The sequence below is a fragment of the Typopeltis vanoorti genome, chromosome 14 (assembly GCF_054136105.1).
Source record: "Typopeltis vanoorti isolate ZY-2024b chromosome 14, IOZ_Tvanoo_1.0, whole genome shotgun sequence".
NCBI lineage: Eukaryota > Metazoa > Arthropoda > Arachnida > Uropygi > Thelyphonidae > Typopeltis > Typopeltis vanoorti.
The window spans coordinates 69,951,518-69,961,704 of record NC_143562.1 but is presented as its reverse complement, the minus strand read 5'-3'; the positions used below and the strand labels follow the sequence as shown (position 1 = coordinate 69,961,704).

The window sequence follows — 10,187 nt, the reverse complement described above, 5'->3', positions numbered from 1 at the left end:
TTATAATAATTCTAATGAATATCTGAATGCAAATAATTGAATTTAGTATTAATGATGTAAGCCAAAATGCAACCATCCTTTAAACCTCGTTTCTCTCATATCTCATCACAGAATTTCGCAAAACCATTCCACTTAATTTGGCTCTGATTTGATCGAAGCGAATTTGATTTTGGATTTATGATCTCAAATTGAATTGTGTTTTAATGACAGAACAGCAGATATTTATGATTTACCTTCAGCCATTTCATTAAAATTGGATTTTTATTAACTTAATTGCGTACAATTCTGAAATGAATTTAGTATGAGATTTCCTATAACTTATTCTTTATATTGTGTTATTTATTATACGTTTATATTATTTTCCTGTTTAGATATATCCTGTTGCAATTTTTTGTACCAACACAATTTGTACTGATAACTGCGAACCTCTAACTGTAGTAGAAAAATTATGCAGCAACAAAGAAGACGGTGATAAGGTATAAGTTAATAAATCAATAAATATATTTTTTCCTCAAATATTGTTGAGATCCTTGAAATTCCTATATTTGTAGACAAATAAGTTAAGCTGAAAACAATGTGGGCTATTAAAATTCAATCTACAACAGCAGGTTTCCGTCACTGCAATTGATATCAACTATAAGTTACGAAGTTAAATTGAGTGGTAATGCTGTCAAATTGGCACATTATCTGTGACAAACTTCCATAAAGTGTGTTTAATCAGTTTCGGAAGGCCACGCTATAAGCTCCCTCATATGCTTTTTTTCGACCAACGTATCATACTGTTACACATTTTGAAAGTTCTGTTTTTGACATATGCCAACGCGTATACTTTCCATCGAGAAGAAATCAGAAATCTCTTTCTTTGTGTGTGTATCTGTGTGTGTGTGTGGGGGGGGGTTTCGTTCTGTAATAAAAAATTCTTCTAGGAAGAAACAGAAATTTTAATAACATTCTTCATTAAATATGGTACTCAGATTGCAAATATTTAATTATTCTTTATGTTTATATTTTTATTGTTTTATATTTTCCGCTGGAATTTGATGAATACTAATTGCATTGCATTTGTACGTGTTTAACATCAAGCGAAAAGTAGGCGTATTATAACAGTTTAAAAATATTGAATGAAATTTAATATCACATTGTTTTTCTATTCACCACTAGTCTCTGGTTGTGATAATGTGTTTGGTGTTCAAGGGAGAGTACGTAGCTCCTGTCGTTAGAAGCTGCTTTACACAGTCTTTAAAAGAAAATATTGCTACCTTTCCTATTCTGTGAATTAAACGTAGTTCCTTGTCCTTTCGAAAAAAGTTGAAAAACATTGCGCACGTTTAAAACTGTTCGTTCAATGAAACTTCGTTTGCTCTATCCTGCCTCTGTCTACTGCTCCATGATTCTCTGTTACCTAGCAAAGCGGAATTTCTATTACTTTAAGTTTAATAATACTTTTTATATGTATCGCTTGTTCCTCTACATCTGGTTGGTTGTTTCGATTTCTAATGCTGTATTGATCTTTCTTCTCTTAGCATAAATTGATGCACACGTTTTCAGAGAAATATTGAATTCTAAATACCTTATACTGTATGTAAAGATATGAGAATATTATCTGGATTACTCTGCTAATATTTTCTTATATTTGCATATGGAAGAGAATATTAGCAGAATATACCAGCTTTGGGTGAATAATGACAGGGGTGTCCTAACATGGCATCAACAGCGTACTCACGTCACAAACCACGAATCGAACTAACTCTCCACTCATTATTTCGCATAGTATGTGGCAGCGAAATTATGTTCCAGTTTACCAGAAAATCTCCGGATTCAACACTAATAGTGTCGTGCCAGTGTACTAACTGGTGGCCGGCCTACGACTCCTCCGTTTAAACAGCAGTATCCTCGAAATGGAGAATGATATGGCTCTATACGTATGTTTGATGTGGCTTTGAAGAGAATAACTCATACTAAAAGTAGAAGGGTAAGGGAGAAACAGAAATGGAAATCCCTTCTCCGAAGGCTGAATACGATGTGTAACACTTCTGTCCTCATATAAGCCTGCTGACGGTATTTCAGTGGGCGAGGAAAGGCATCTGCTACTTAATGTCTAGATGGCATTCCTTACAAATAGAAAGGTATCCCTTTGTAACAGTAATTCTTCTTGGTTTTCTCAGGGACCCTCAATTGGATATAGGCCTCAAGGTTGAATTGACTTGAGAGAAAAGGCTCAATATTGCGCGAACCTCTCCATTATTGGTCCAGTTGGTGATCTGATACAAAAATTAAAACCGACTGCTTAGGTTAGAAAAAAAAATTACCTATCGTGTCACATTATAAAACATCCGTGTGAAATTCAAATAATACCACTGAATAATTAACCATTCACATCTGCAATTTTCGGTTTTATTTGAGTTATACGGTTTTTACTACGTTGTTCGTTAAGGAAAATTGCTCTATGAAAAACTGCATAAATCCCTGTAGATGCCAATGGAAAATATATCCTGAAGAAAACTGACATTGCTTAAATCAAACCTGAAACAATAATTATTGTGGAGTATGTTAGTTCGTTTCATATAAACGTACACAACTCCATAAAGTAAGAGCCACACACGTTGAGGTGCAAGATTACTTTAATTATGTAGTGAGTTTCTTCTGACGTAGAAATAAATAATTTCTTTTGAAAATCCGAAGTAGAGTTCCAGCAATAGTGATCCGAATATGGAGATTAGAAAAGGGATATCTAGGGAAACTTGCACCAAATAGATGAAGCTCATTTTGCAAAATTCTCGAAAGAGAACCATTCTTGGATGTTCACGAAGACAGTACATCGAACGATGTGTTGTGATCGTGCAATAACTGGAAAGCCATTGATCTATTAATCAAACTAGTGATCTTTGGTTCTTGTATTTCCTTCACATACTTCTTCAAGATGTTTACAAAAATAAGTTATAGAATTTCATTAAAAGAATTGGGGCCTCAAGGTTGGTTTGACTTGAGAGAAAGGGCTCTATATTGCGCGACCCTCTCCATTATTGGTCCAGTTGGTGATCTCATAGGAAAATTAAACCCGATTGCTTAGGTTAGAAAAAAAATTACCTATCGTGTCACATAATGAAAAATCCGTAAAAAATAAAATAATTCCCCAGATTAATTAACAATGCACTCAAGACATCTTCGGTTTTAGTTGAGTTATACGGTTTTTCCTACCTTGTTCTTTAAGGAAAATGGCTATCTGAAAAACTGTATAAATCCCTGTAGACGCCAATTCGAAATATATCCTGAAGAAAACTGACAGTGCTTAAATCTAAACGGGAACAAAAATAATTATTGTGGAGTATGTTAGTTCGTTTCATAGTAACGCATATCTCCATAAAGTAAGAGCCATACACGTTGAGGTGCAACATTACTCTAATTATATAGTGAGTTTGCAAAATTCGCTAAAAGGAATCAACCTTGGATGTGTACGATGACAGTACATCGAACGAAGTGTTGTGATCGTACAATAACTGGAAAGTCAATCATCTATTAACCAATCTATTGATCTCTGCTTATTGTATTTCCTTCACATACTTTTTCAAGATGGTTACAAAAAAAAGTTATAGAATTTCATTAAAAGAATTGGGGGCATTAAGCAGATTAGACTTTTTCCTCTTAATGCTCCACTTTCCAGGAATTTCTACGCAACACAAAACAACTATATACATACTCTTGAAGAGACAAACGTTGAAATTCAACATGGATACATTAATTTGGATATAAGGCTTAAAACGTATATGAAGCATGTGCATTATGACTATAATCTCTTCAGCATCGGCTGGGACTGGATGTTATAAGGAGATGAGAATATATATATAGGGAAAATAAGATTTCCATGGAGTGGCTCCTTGTGGACATTGCAACATAAACAATCTTACTTCAAAAAGTCTGATATATAATGTTTTTTTCGTATATTTTCTTTTGTATTTTTTAATTACAGCATATAGGAGAAATGCTTTGCTGCTCGCATAATAACATGTTTTTGTATCTTAGATATTCATTGGCGTAATGTTTTCATGTCTTCATGTTTGCCAGAATTACTTGCCAAAGCACAGTTATGAAAGATCTTTATTCAATCTTCTACTGAATAAAGAATCTATATAATCTTCTGCATTTAAAGTGATATTTTATTTTCATTTCAGGTATCGAACTGCTTGAAGGATCATGAAGTATGGGTGAGATATTAATTTTATACATTCTTTAGACTATCATAAATAGAGAAACTGGAACTATTTTTGAAACAAACTTTTAAAATTCTCTTTCTTTGGCGCACACCTTCTCAAACTCTTACTTCTTATTCGTTGAACTGTACGTTTCATATAATAGACAGAAAGAAGATACTAAATACATGCTTTAATACGTTCTCTTACTGATTTCATATTTAACATAAACAAAATTAGGTCAATTTGAAAGAGAGAAATGAAACCAACAGAAGAAAAAAATAAATCGATCTAATTGGACTACGTAAACCAAATGATTAATATATTAAACTATAAACAAAGAGAAAACTCGATAGACCTTACGTCTGGTTATGAAAGTAAATAATGAAAAGAAATAGTACTTTTGTGCCAATATTGCTTTTTTTTCGGTTTACATGGGCGCTGGCCCCATAAAATAGAAAAATTCAAGAAAAAAATTTAAATCAATGGAAAACCGATTTAATTTATAACAGAATCATTTGGACCAAAAGAAGTGAATACCAGTATTTTAGACAAATTAACTGTAAATAAAATGCAAATAGAATGTATATGTAATTCAAAAAAGTAGAAAAACCCTTAACTTGGCAACGCATAGTTGAACCATATCTAACTAGCCCAATGCGTAGCGTAGATTTCCTAACACTCACCTGCCTGCGGCTTCAAATCTCGTTCGAGGGCAAAATGGCTTTATGTTAGAGACGAATTTCAGAAATTTCTTCGAGACATCCACTAAGTTCATTGGAGACTTGGAACGTTCTATGTTTGGTTTCTAGAGATGGATTTCGTGGATGAAATGAATTAAATAATTAAAATAAAATAAAATTTCTTAACCTACCCATGGTAATAATGTACATAAAAATGTAAATCATATAAAAAGCTCGCTTTGTGCCCAAGTAAAGAAATTATAATATTACATCAAACTGGTTTATTCGGAGTTAATTTGCGATAAAAATTATTAACTGGGTTCTAAGATAATCGCCATGCGTGTCCGTAGCACTTATCCTCATTGTTAATGTTGCTCATGAACAATGCTGCTGTTTCATAAGTTCATCTTTCAGATTTGTTCATTTTAGTGTCCACTGTGTGTGTGTTTCGTTTAAATAGTCAATTTTGAATTCATTATTCATAACAAAAAATGAAAAGTAATCAATTCTGAATTAGCATAAAGTAACATAATTCATTATAAATTATAATACTATATTCATTATGGATTTTTATCCCACTTGGTGAAGTAGTAGATAAATCAGAAACGTTGCTGAAGAGATCAAGACTAGAGCTCGAATCCCTAGTGGTATTTCTCAAACATTGCGGTGAAAAGCATCAAATATTACGAAATAATGGCAGTCAAGTAGCGTATGCCACAACACGATACGAATACACTCTGGCCAAGTGGACATTCTGCCCATAAGATAAATCTAATGATTTAACTTCCCCATCTTTTTTCCTAACTGGTTTGCATGTAGTCGCTTGGATTTTATGGAATGTGTTTAGCTGTGGAATTTTGAAATTCCAAATGGTTCAACCCCTCCCTCTCTGTGATGATCTCCAGAGTAATATTTTTGCATTTTGCGAATACTCTTTAACTTAGCAATCTATATTTTGATTCTTTCGTAGCCATCAACATTTCTCCTCAGTTCTCGTGGTAGTTAGAACCATACTAAAATCGCTCTCAAAAACAAAAAAACAATCAAAGTGCAGAGCAAGTCTATAGGTTTCCTTGTAAACAATGTAAGCGTTGGACGATTGCAAAATTATTTTAAAAATATAATTATAATTAATAAGTAATTAAAATTCCCGTAATCAGTTGTATGTAGCTCGATCTAACAACAGGAATGTGATCAAATTTGATAGAGTAATCTAGACATGGGAATAAGTATTCCGAGAAAACTGAAAGTTTGAAAATTCGTCGAAAAGGGAATATTATACTATTGTAGCCTAGGAAAGCGAAAATTTGCATAAACTGAAGTGATGGATGAACAAATGAACTGATGGATGGACAAATCGAGCACATTTAATGTGCTCGATTTGTCCAACAGTTTTCTGACAACTGGAACACTCCCGTAACTGTAATACAGTAATTACTGTGCTGAATTAAATTGGGATGAAATGTTTTATTGCTGAGTTATTACACGTGCAATTCAGTGTAGTCTTCGTTATTCATTTGTCCGTACATTTTAACGCCCTTTAGCACCATATTCCCCCTATCGGTCACCTTTCGAACTAAACTTTCTCTTTTCACGCAATCCTTCTTTCCATTAAATGACAGTTCTTCCTTGATGATATTTCCGTTGCTAGATCGAGCTACATCAGAATTTGAATAGAAGAAGCTTGAAATAATACGTTTTCCGCTTCATATTATTTAAATGTTTGTATTTGTTATTTCTTGTGCAGTACACATGCTCAAAATCGACGGAATGCCAAGTGAGGTTATTTGCAGTAAGTAGACATCTCATTTAATGTTAATATAATTTATTATAGGAATATAAGAATTTGGATAATGTGCATTATTTTACCTTCATTATTAATCATATGATACGTAATTATTAAAACATAAAAAAACAGGAATATTATTGAAACGCTACACAATGGTTTCAACCTTTATTGAGGTTAAAACACCTTATGATAACTTGTTCTGGTAAAATACTTATAAGCTCTGCATTACTAAAATCTTGGTATTTCTAGCCTGGCTCCCACTGATGAGAACTCAATAAAGGTTGAAACCGGTATGGATAGTGACCCCTAAAATAGCATGGTATCTTTAACATTTATTATACCCAAAGTAAAATATTTCTACATTTATATCTTCTCCTGAGATTTTTATTTAATCAGGTTAAAACACCTTATAGTAACTTTATGGGTGGGGTCACTACCCCACCCATAATGAAATACAAAAAGAAACGGCTTTTTGTATCTTGAGCCCAACAGATCCAAATGTTAGGCGTAAAACAAAGAAATGAAATGCGCAGTTATAATAATAATAATAATAATAATAATATTTTTTTTAATAATATTAAGTAATACTTCATTATCTGTCTAGTAAATTATTACTTAATAAATTACTGCTTAATAAATTAGTAATACGTATACATACAATTTATGTAACACATATAATACACATATTTATAATAATACATAAAACTTAATATAATTACATACAATTTAAAAGATACTACTACAATTTTTCAAATGTGGTTCAATTCTGATTCCAATTAATCTCCTACTTTGTACAGTACGCAAGTCATATAGCCCAACAATTTCTGTGTTATTAGTAGTAATAACGATTTTAGTAATAGTTTAGGTTCAGTTATAGTTTAGTTACACAGGATAGATTATCTATCTATATATATATATATATATATAACGATTTTTCTGTACAAAATGCTAGGAAACTATATTATTTAAATTGAATAAATAATAATATTAACAATGCGTTTTACATGTTTTTTCACACACATATTTTCAATGACCCATTTAAATTTACAATGATTCACTTTTTATTAAACCGATTATAATTTTTACTTGTTTCTTTCGGTGGCATTTCCGATTTCTTCCTCGAAGCTTTGCAGAGCTTATCTGAGGAAGATAATAGATGGCGGTGGATTTTCTTTGTTTTATTTCAATACATACCAGTGTTGATTTTACTGTTTGTAAGTAGGTGCGTAGAAGACTACTACTGCTTTTCCACTCTTTAACATTTTTTCAAGTGGAGTTGGATGTGAGTATGGTATGTTTGTGTCCTTATAATGGTTTTTTTTTGACTGGGGTTTGTTATAGGTTGTGTGTGTGTGTGTGTGTGTGTGTGTGTGTGTGTGTGTGTGTGTGTGTGTGTGTGTGTGTGTGTGTGTGTGTGTGTGTGTGTGTGTGTGTGTGTGTGTGTGTGTGTGTGTGTGTGTGTGTGTGTGTGTGTGTGTGTGTGTGTGTGTGTGTGTGTGTGTGTGTGTGTGTGTGTGTGTGTGTGTGTGTGTGTGTGTGTGTGTGACGGGCCTGAGAGAGAGAGCTAGGGTGATTTCTCTAACTTGTAGAGGTTTCATTTATATGTTACTTAGTTTGTTGACTGTGATTTTCTTATCTGGTATATTGTTCTGGTTAATTGGACTGAAGTAGTGTTTTAAAATGACTGTCTAGTGGCATAAATGTTTACCTTAAATATTTTATGTTATGTCCATCCCGCCCGCATTAGTGTGGGTTGTTCGCAGAATATCAATTTTACCATTTTATTTTGCAACCATTGTATCATGTTAAGTTTGTGGTCTGCACAAAATGTGTATGATGTGATTGCATATCTTAATAAATATTTTCACATAATGCTTTATAGATCATTATTTTAGTGTGTGTGTTTCGGGGCAATATCTTTCAATCGATATAATTTGCTGGCTATTATTCTGAGTTTGGTGTGTAGGTAATTTATATGGCTATTCCGACTTTGATCAGCATCGAAGTGAAGGCCGAGAGAGAACGTGTTGTATTCACCTGTGTGATGGTTGTTGTTTTTGAATCGGTGATTTGTCTATAGAAGGTTGGATGTCGGATAGTGAGATATTTAGTTTCTATGGGTAGGATTTGGGCGTGTTGAATATCATTAGCTTTGTTTTTCCAGGGTTTATTTATATATGCCGTTTTCGGTTAGCCAGTTAGTGATTTGATTGATGTCGTGTTGCATATTTGTGAAAGCGATATTTGTGTTGTTGCGAATGGATTCTATGGCCGTGTCGTCTGCGTACTGCGTAATAGGAGAGAGGACAGCTCCTTGCGGTACTCCACTGGTTACCGTTACCTCTGTGCTGTACGCTGATCCTAGAGGGGGTGATGTGTTTCCTGTTTTTCATGTATGCTCTAAACCACTGGAGTAGGGGACCTCCGATTTCGATATGTGTTAGAAAGTTTTTGTGTTAGTGTGTCAAACGATTCTGTTAGGTCAATGAAAATGACTAATGCTCTTCTGTTTTTATCCAATGCAGCATTTATTAGATCGGTGAAATCTTCCATGAGTGTTGTTGTTCCTTTATTTTTTTGAAATCCATATTGTGTTGTGTGTATGATTTGAAATTTTTCAACGTATGTGGATAACCTCCAAAGTACGGTGCGCTCCGCAATTTGGTTGATTACAGACAATGTGCGTTGGGTCTGTAATTACTTATAATATTTCTTTTTCCATGTTTATGTGTGTGTGTGTGATTAATGCAGTGTTTTGTGTTTCAGGGGTGTCACGTATGGAAGATTTTATTTAACAGTTTTAGTATAACTGGAAGTAGGTTGGTTGAGTATTTCTTGATTAATAAAAAAAGTTTTTTTTATTAATAGTAACAAGAGAGCTAAAAGATGAAACGAATATTATATCGGAAGATACGAAAGAATTACTGGCTGTAGCAAAATAAATAAGTGTGTAAAGATAGCTTGTCAGTTGCCTGGAGTACGTAGGTAAGTAGGGACAGAGGCGAGTAGATAACGAAGGACATAATTATAATTGCAAATGAATCAACGAGTAAGTTGTGATGGAAGTTGTTGTGAAGGAACGAGATACCTAAGGCAGAACACGGTTTGCACTTGAATGGGTTTAGTGTTAGGAGTTCAGGAAAAGTGCTGCTGACTTAAGTAGAATTGGAAGTGCAAAATCAGGGAAACAGGGGTATCAGAATAACCTGACAATTGTGAACTTATTCGTTAGGTCCAAAACAGCAGTGGGATTGTAAATATTAGGAAGTATTAGGAACAAGATGGAAGGGCTTTTGGCATTGATTAGTTCCTATCGGTCAAACATTATTGTAATTAAGTGGTTAACAGAAGATGATATAATTATTGAGGTTGTATGATGATTATAACATTCTCATTAGAGATAACGCACCTGGGTGGACGGATAGATATTACATATGATCGAAGAAATGTAGCTAAATGAGGAGCAGCCACTGCAACCAGAGATAAATAAGATGGAAAACAGACAGTTGGCATTTGAGACTGTCTGAT

General features: G+C 33.6%; 1 protein-coding gene across 1 annotated transcript in view; it reads left to right on the top strand.

The window, feature by feature from the left end:
• The first annotated feature begins 414 nt into the window (after nt 1-414).
• Nucleotides 415-10,187, top strand: part of LOC150099581 (uncharacterized) — a 60,489-nt gene continuing 50,716 nt past the window's right edge. The window contains exon 1 of the mRNA XM_090404455.1: nt 415-476. The gene's annotated coding sequence lies outside the window, so the exon portion shown is untranslated. The remainder of the gene's footprint in view (nt 477-10,187) is intronic.